Source organism: Schistocerca americana, chromosome 1 (genome assembly GCF_021461395.2).
Source record: "Schistocerca americana isolate TAMUIC-IGC-003095 chromosome 1, iqSchAmer2.1, whole genome shotgun sequence".
NCBI classification, from domain to species: Eukaryota; Metazoa; Arthropoda; class Insecta; order Orthoptera; family Acrididae; genus Schistocerca; species Schistocerca americana.
In genome coordinates, this window is record NC_060119.1 from 977,240,790 (window position 1) to 977,249,672 (window position 8,883).

The window sequence follows — 8,883 nt, forward strand, 5'->3', positions numbered from 1 at the left end:
CTTACTCCAAACATTAATGAATCAACATAGGGCAACAAGAGGGTGGGAAAGGTCAGAATGCCACCCTCCAAACTTGCAATCCATGTGGAATGCCACCCCACAACTGCTGTTTACTTCAGCCAAATCTCTCATGGCTTCTGGTGTCCTATTTAGCACACTCAAGTTGTTTGTATCCACTTTCCAAAGTACTGTCTTGAGTATCCTTCCTCCAGCATATATCCATCCCTTATTACACCTCTGCATCTCTAGTGGTGGCACCGGCACCACCACCAGTTGCATTTGTTCCCTCCATTGCTTACATGCTACACGTCACCTCTTATGTTCCTCCGGCACCTCCCTAAATATGAGGGTGAGTCAAATGAAAACCTTAAATATTTTTTTAGATATTATTTGTTGTGCAGAAGTGGTACAAAGCTGTATCACTTTCCAACATAATCTCCCCCATGCTCAATGCAAGTCCTACGGCACTTACAAAGTGCATAAATTCCTTTAGAAAAAAATTCTTTTGGTAGTCCACACTCATGCACTGTGTGGCGTACCTCTGCATCAGAGTGGAACTTTTTTCCTCCCATTGTGTCCTTGAGCGGTCCAAACATATGGAAATCACTTGGGGCAAGGTCTGGTGAGTACGATGGATGAGGAAGACACTCAAAATGCAGGTCTGTGATTGTTGCAAATATTGTACAGGCAGTGTGGGGCCTTGAATTGTCATGTTGCAAAAGGACACCTGCTGACAGCAATTCACGTCGCTTTGATTTGATTTCAGGCCGCAGATGATTTTTTAGGAGATCTGTGTATGATGCACTGGAGACAGTGGTCCCTCTAGGCATGTAACGCTCCAAAAGACGCCTTTTTCGTCCCAAAAGAGAGTCAGCATAACCTTCCCTGTTTATGGTTCTGTTCGAAATTTCTTTGGTTTTGGTGATGAGGAATGGCGCGCCACTCCTTGCTCGCTCTCTTCGTTTCCAGTTGGTGGAAGTGAACCCAGGCTTCGTCCCCAGTAACGATTCTTGCAAGGGAGCCATCACCTTCTCGTTCAAAGCGTGGAAGAAGTTCTTCACAAGCATGAACACGTAGTTCTCTCATTTCAGGAGTCAGCTGCCGTGGCACCCATCTTTCTGACACTTTTTGAAATTGGAGCACATCATGCACAATGTGGTGTGCTGACCCATTACTACTCTGTAAACATGCTGCAATGTCATTCAGTGTCACTTGGCCGTTTTCCTTCACTATGGCTTCAACTGCTGCAATGTTCTGTGGAGTCACAACTCGTTGTGCCTGACCTGGATGAGGAGCATCTTCCACTGAAGTCACACCATTTGCGAACTTCCTACTCCATTCGTAGACTTGCTGCTGTGACAAATATGCATCACCGTACTGAACCATCATTCGTCTATGACTTTCAATAGGTTTCACACCTTCACTACACAAAAACCGAATAACAGAACGCTGTTCTTCCTTGGTGCAAGTCGCAAATGGGGCGGCCATCTTCATACAGATACTGCGAAGGTATGTGTGCATCTGCACTATGCTGCCACCTACAGGCCAATCTGCATGTTGTTTGTGGCAAGCTTGCCAACTTACAAGATAACGGTGCAAAATTTCGATTTGTTACTGCAAATTTAAGGTTTTTGTTTGGCTCACCCTCGTACTACACTGCTCCTTGTAAACTGCTGTACACCCAAGAATACTTCTTCCAATCTTCTTGTTTCATTTCGTAGTTCCCAAACATTAAATATCAAACTTAATGTCCACCGGTGACTAGACAATATCACATCCAGTTGCTTGGGTAACAAAACCACTCCTTCCAAGTGATGATCTCACAGCACCCCTACCCCACTCCAGGCATAGAGATACAACACCATCACAACTAGCATCCATGCTCCCTTGTCCAAAGGCAACTTCAGGATAGGGACTATTATCCTCTCCCCCTTCAGAATCTGCTGCCTCTGGTCAGTATCTCTCTCACACTAACTAAAGGTAATCCTTACCCTGATACATAGAAACACATTGACCATCTTCACGCACATGATGAATATGGTATATGAGATACATGATTCTCCTCCTCATGCTGCACACTCTTCAGCTCTTTCTTCAGACAGGCATCCAGAGCAAACATTGCAAGGGACTGTCGGCTATGGAGCAAACCAATAGATATCACTCCGGTTATAGGGTATGTTGAGGTGATGCTTTTTGTTGGAAAAGAAAATCATTAGCAAAGAAAAGAAAAAGTATGTCTTAAGACTTGAGGCATTTTAATGCACCACAATGGGCAGAGGTGTTTTACAAGGACATTTTTGAATGAGATCAATAGATTTCCAGTTTATTACAGCAAGTATTTTGTGTTGTATTTTAACAGTGATTTTTGCTGCTTTTCACTTCTGCTTACCAAACATTTTTAAGAAAAATGTATGATACTAAATCGTTATACTGTAGCACTTTATTGTATTTCTATGCAAAATGAACAATGGAGTAGCTTTTTTGTAATTTATTTTAAATACAACAGAAAAAAAACAAATAAAAACAGTTTGACTGTGCCTATTAACAAAACCTTTTACTTCCAAATATTGTATTTACCAAATTTTCAAAGAACGTAGAAGCTTTGTCCCTCTACTCCGAAATTGATAAACTTTTTTAAAAGTCAAACACAGTTGAAATCATGCCTACAAAAGCTGCGTAAAGGTTAAATTATCTCACTTGTGTAATTAACACTTTCCTGTGATATTTAAAAAATGTATTTGGTCAAAAATTTACTTTTTTGTGTTTACCAAGTTTTAAAGAAGCAATTGTTTCCGTGATGTTTGGAATAGCCTAAGCATCTGTGATTACATTGCAATTCAAACAGTGATAGGTGCAGCAAAATCTATACCATTCTTTCTTAAACCATCCATAGATTTTTTGGGTACGATTACCATTCCTGGCCCCCCACCCCACAAACAAGCAACTACTATCTTCTATTATCCCACCAGATAGATGATTATTGATAAATTCTATAAATTCTTCTAAAATTGGGCGCAGATATCTCAGTATTCTGTACAGCTTCCAGTACACTGGTACACCATTTCCTATAGGAATCCAGTGTTGCATCATTCGTACTGTAGGCAATGGTCCTTGTCAAAACAAAAAAAATCCTGATACTCCAGCAACAGTTCCTTCACATGCGCTCTCTCTGTTCCTCACCATTGCTTAACCTTCTCATGCAATGCAGTCTTAGTGGCATCTTGTGCCGGTTCATACTTCGCACCTTCCACGCAGAAAGTGCTTTCTCTATTCCCAACTTACAAACTAAAATGAATCAATTATTCTTAATGTTGCCCCCTTGTGTGTTCAGTTCCCTTCTGCTGCTCTTATGCTTGGGGTATCCAAGCCACTGCAATCTGAATGATGGCTAGGTCCGAGCTCAGTCTTGTGCTTTGTCATCTACGTGCCAAAGCAAGGACTGCACTCAGCAGAACAAGTGCTGCTACAGTGATTGGTATGATAATGTCAGTGTTGCCTCTTTGCAGTACTAATTTTCCCGATATGAATTTACATACTGTAACAAGTTTTCCAGGGAGACTCATCCCTCCCGCTGGTACAGAAGGATGTTTATAGACTGCAGTAATTCCGGCTCTAGAATTTGATTTAAGCGGTTAGATTTGCAGCAGGTAACATTACCATGAGGTCCTCTGAACAACACAAATGCAGCTGTGAAATACTCAGGTGTGTTAGCCCCAAAATCATGGCAGGCAGGCACACACTAGGCCCCATTATCTTGCACACTGTTCCATTTAATAACAAACTATTCCCATTTAATTCTAGCCTCTTTGCTGACATAAGCTTCCCCTACTTGAAACAAATAGCCACTACTATGATCTCATCAGAGGTAGAGTACAACCAATGTGCCTTGGACTGGTGAAACTACAATTCCAGTTCAGTCACTTCTTTATTGCGTTCTCTTAAATCCTTTCATCCCATTATTTTAATTTCATTACACAGGAATCCTGCCCCTCTCTTATTACCATGTTCGGTCAGACAGTAATCTGCCCTCAGTGGCATTTTTTGTAACTTTCCTTCCTCCATTTCTAAATATCTTCCTTTGTATTTTGCAATTAATAAAAGTCACTGTGTTTTTACTCTTACAAATTTCTTCAGTACCCCCACTTGACAGGATACACACGAACTATGTAGCACTCGTAACATGCTTGTTTCCCCTGTTACTCATATGGAAACGAAATGTAAACTTTTACTCTGTCAGTTCTCAACTTGAAATAAAAGGGTAAGTTTTTGTGCTCAGGTTCTAAACCAAATCTCAACTCCAGTGGTTGTTCCTCCTGTACTTTCCTTAGACCTGCTCAACACTGCTCTGATGACAACCAAGTTACCCCTAGGTGACCTCTTACATCCTACTGCATGGCCTCCTGTAGTTCTGTTACTTTCCCTTGAGCTTCACAAACACTATCTTCTACAGACTGCAAACCATTTTGTCATTATTACTTCCCTATCTAAGACTTCTACAGTAAAACTTCTTTAACACGATCTGAAGGGACCAAAATATCAGGAGTTCATGTTAAAAAAATTCGTTTTAAGTGAAAAAAACATATTTTAATACGTATTCATGTACAGCAGTACACTAATGTGTAACACACTACACTGTCAATCACATTATTGTAGACTTATAACACTATAAAGTGATTGTAAAATTACAAGTACTCACAAATTATGTTCATTACTTTCTTGGAAAGAATTCGGTCATGGTTCACTGACATTCATGGGAACAATAATATTTTGTAATTTCACAACCAATTGCAATGATAGCATCCGTAAACCCAACAGTGACGTCGGACCGCTCTAGACAGTCCAAGGCTGTAAACATCTCCTGACAGGTAGGTGGAATGGTATCCGTTTCCACAGAAGCACAGTCGTCTACATTAATGAATTCTTCGAAACTAATCCCAGTGTTCACAACGTCCTGCAGAACTGTCCATTCATCAGGTGAAGTGGCATCTTCTAACTCGTGGACATCTTCAGTGTTGCTATGTCTCCAAGCTCTGTTAAAGCACTTCCCTATATGATGTGGCGATGAGTTCCAGACTGCTGCAATGGCTTTTATTGCGTCAAGCAGATTCCAATTTGGGGTTGCACTATTGTTTTCAGCAGCACGAATTGCAGCTCTTACAAGTCGCTTACGATAAGCTCTCTTTATGAGAGAGATTATGCCTTGGTCCAAAGGTTGACGACGGCTTGTGGCATTGGGTGGAAAAAACGGAACCTTTATGTTGGATAGGTTCAGATCATAAACATTATGGGCAGTACATCTGTCCAATGTAAGAAGAACATGTCTATTTTGAGCAATCATTCGACTGTTGAAATGAAGAAGCCACTTGCGAAATGATGTGCCATCGATCCAAGCTTTCTTGTGGTGAGAATAGATGCAAGGTAAAGTGTCCATATTTATGTTTTTAAAACAATGTGGTTTCTCGGATTTACCGATAACCCAGGGACGAAACTTCACTGCTGTCAGCATTACAGCACAGTACAACAGTCACACATTGTTTGCTTCATGCTCCACCATGACACTTATCGCCTTTTATACCCAGGGTGTGATTTGGAAAAAGATTGTAGAAAAATCCAGTTTCATCCATGTTAAACATATCACACGAGGTATACTTCTCCCTCATTCGATTGAATTCATGCAACCAGCTGTTCGCATTTTCTTCATCAACTTAATTTGCTTCACCACAAATTTGTACAGATGAAATTGAATGTCTCTTTTGGAACCGATACAACCAACCAGCAGAACAATGGAAGTCTTCCATGCCCATACCTTTAGCAATATCATTTGCTTTTGACTCAATCACAGGGCCAGTTAAAGGTATGTTAGATGCATGCATATGATTGAACTATTCTAGCAGTAATGTCTCGATGTCTTCAAACTTGGCAGTACAAAGTCATTTAGATTAGTTTCCAGAACCTCATGTCGCAGTATTAATAATTTTTTCTCGTTTCTTAATAATCGTACATAAAGTAGATTCAGGTATTCCAAACCCCTCTGCAATTGCTGTTTTCTTGGTACCACGGTCCACTTCATCTAGAATCTTAAGCTTTAACTGTACATTTAGAGCTGTCTGTTTCCTCTTTGCCATTTTCGCGTGCTACGGTACCGGTTTTAACTGTAGTTTTTATTCAGTATTCCAATTCGATATGGCTACGACTAACAGAACACCTGTCAAATCTGGCACTGGGTATGTTCCTAAATGCTGCTCACACATTATTGAATTTCTTACAATGATAAGCATACGCTGATTGTTGAGGTGATAATCGCAGCTACTGACCAACAATACGTTAAAAACAAGTCAACAATAAGTATAATTAGCTTTGTAGCTACATTTCCTACATTCATTTCGGAAAAAAATTACACTTTAGAATACTCTAAGATCGGAAGTTTGTGTTACAGTGAAATTTAATTACGCTAAGAACTGAAACAGAGTTCGTAATTCGCCTTAACCGAAATTCGTGTTAACCGATAAAACATACCATAAGAACTAATGTATTCCTGGTGGGACCAATAATTTTTTTCGCGTTTACTGTGAGTTCGCGCTAACGAGGTTGTACCGTATTTTGTAGTTTGCTGATATTCTGATTAACTGACTCTTTTGCAGCTCTAGCGTAACTTTCTTTCCTCTCCCTTACATACATTGCTGCTCCACAGCTGCTTATACTAATTACACTAAATCTATATCTAACCTCCATTAACAACCTCTTTTTCTTCTGATACTTTTCTCCTCACTCTCTCTTTCTGGTCCTCATCTCCTACCTCTGGAATAACTTAGACTCCCTTGAAAAGGTTTCAACCACCCTACATGCACTACTATCATTCTCGTCAGCACTTTAATCTTGACATTTACTGGGGACGTAGTCTCTGCCACTTTGTACTGCCCGATACTTCACAAAAAACTTCTTTTACTTTTCCTTCAGCGTATACGAAGCTGATAACATCAGCCACTGACCACCCTTATACTGTAGCATTCTTGGTGTGCAGCTCACTGCTTCTCCCTGTTCCTCCAATGCTTGTGTACTTTGCCTCTCTGTTCCACTCCTTAATCACTCTGGCAAATTCCTTGACAGACTCTCCAGTCTTCCCTTTCTTCATTGTGTAGAATGATGATAGCATTTTATGGGTAAATAGTTCTTCATATGGTGATAATCCATTATTCGTATGCTATTTTGAGTTGTAGGTAGAGACAAAGTACTTCAGATAGACATCTCAGTTGGCGTGATGTGAGTCAGTGTAGTATGCAAGAATCTGCCCGAGTGTCTAAGCACTTTTTCAGTTCTTCCACTGGCTTGTGAATGGAGATGAGTTGTCCTAAATTTCTTCACATTCAATAACTTACACAATTCCTTGAATAAATCTGATGTAAAGTTCGTTCCCTGGTCTGTCACTATTGTCCCAGGCACACCAAACTTAAATATCCAATTATTCACAAGTGTTTGTGCAACTGTAGCTGCCTTCCAGTTTGGCATCTTGACCATTTCTACATATCTTGAAATATTATCTATTATTAAGAGTACATATTTACTCCCTGTAGATGTTTTAGTGAATGAACCTAAAAAATCAATCCCCAAAACTCAAATGGTGCTAATGCTTCAGGTAAACCTCTGTGATGGTACTGTTGCTCGACATGAATCCACTCTCTGTACACACTGTATGTAGTTCCCCACATACTGGTTTATGTCTGTCAACCTAATCCTCCATCAATACTTTTCTGCTACTCTCCTGTTGGTAGATCTGCAACCTCCATGACCTGTTAATATGTGATCATGAGCTGTTTGCAGCACTCTGTTCTTTAACTTTGCTGGTACCACTACCCAAGGCCCCAACTAGGTTCCTCTGCATACAAAACAGTAACTGTTTAAAATACTACTTCCATCCGTCGTCTGCTTTTTGTGCAAATCGCTGTTCCTTAGGATCAATACCCCCAATATATAATACAGCTACTTTTCTACTTAAACCTTCCACATTTTCATGCTTTTTCCTAGGTTTAAGCTTAACTTCAAAACCAAATTCATTTAGTCTTACTGACCATCATATCAACCTATTGAAAGGACACTAACTCCAACAACAATTTCAATGCTGCATGACCCTTTATTACTCTAAACTTTTTACTGTACAGATAACATTTGAAATAGGTGATTTCACAATAATGCTCAACTTCTCTTTCTTTGTTGTGGAATAATTTTTTTCGCAGAATTTAGTTACCTCGATGTGTAAATTACGACGTTCTATGCCTTCTACCTCTTGTGACAACACAAGAGTTAAGTGCATGGTTTGATGCACTGCATGATAAAACAAATTCTCTATTAAAATCCAGAAATACCAGTATCAGACACTATATTACAGCTTCTTTAAGTTCCTCAAAAGCATCCTGGCACTCTTCTGACCACACAAATTTAGTATCCTTTTTGAACAATTGTGTCAATAGCCCGGCAATATCTGCAAATACTGTACTGATTCTGGTACAGGAAATTCACGTACAGCTCTAATTAATCTCAGGTCTGTCTTAACACCATCTTTACTTATGATATGACCTAGGTACGCTACCTCTTCCACCCACAAAATTACATTTTTCTATATTCAATGTTAACTTTGCTGATTTTAACGTTAGGTGGTGGTGGTGGTTAGTGTTTAACTTCCCGTCGACAACGAGGTCATTAGAGACGGAGAGCAAGCTCGGGTTAGGAAGGAAATCGGCCGAGCCCTTTCAAAGGAACCATCCCGGCATTTGCCTGAAACGATTTAGGGAAATCATGGAAAACCTAAATCAGGATGGCCGGAGACGGGATTGAACCGTCGTCCACCCGAATGCGAGTCCAGTGTGCTAACCACTGCGCCACCTCACT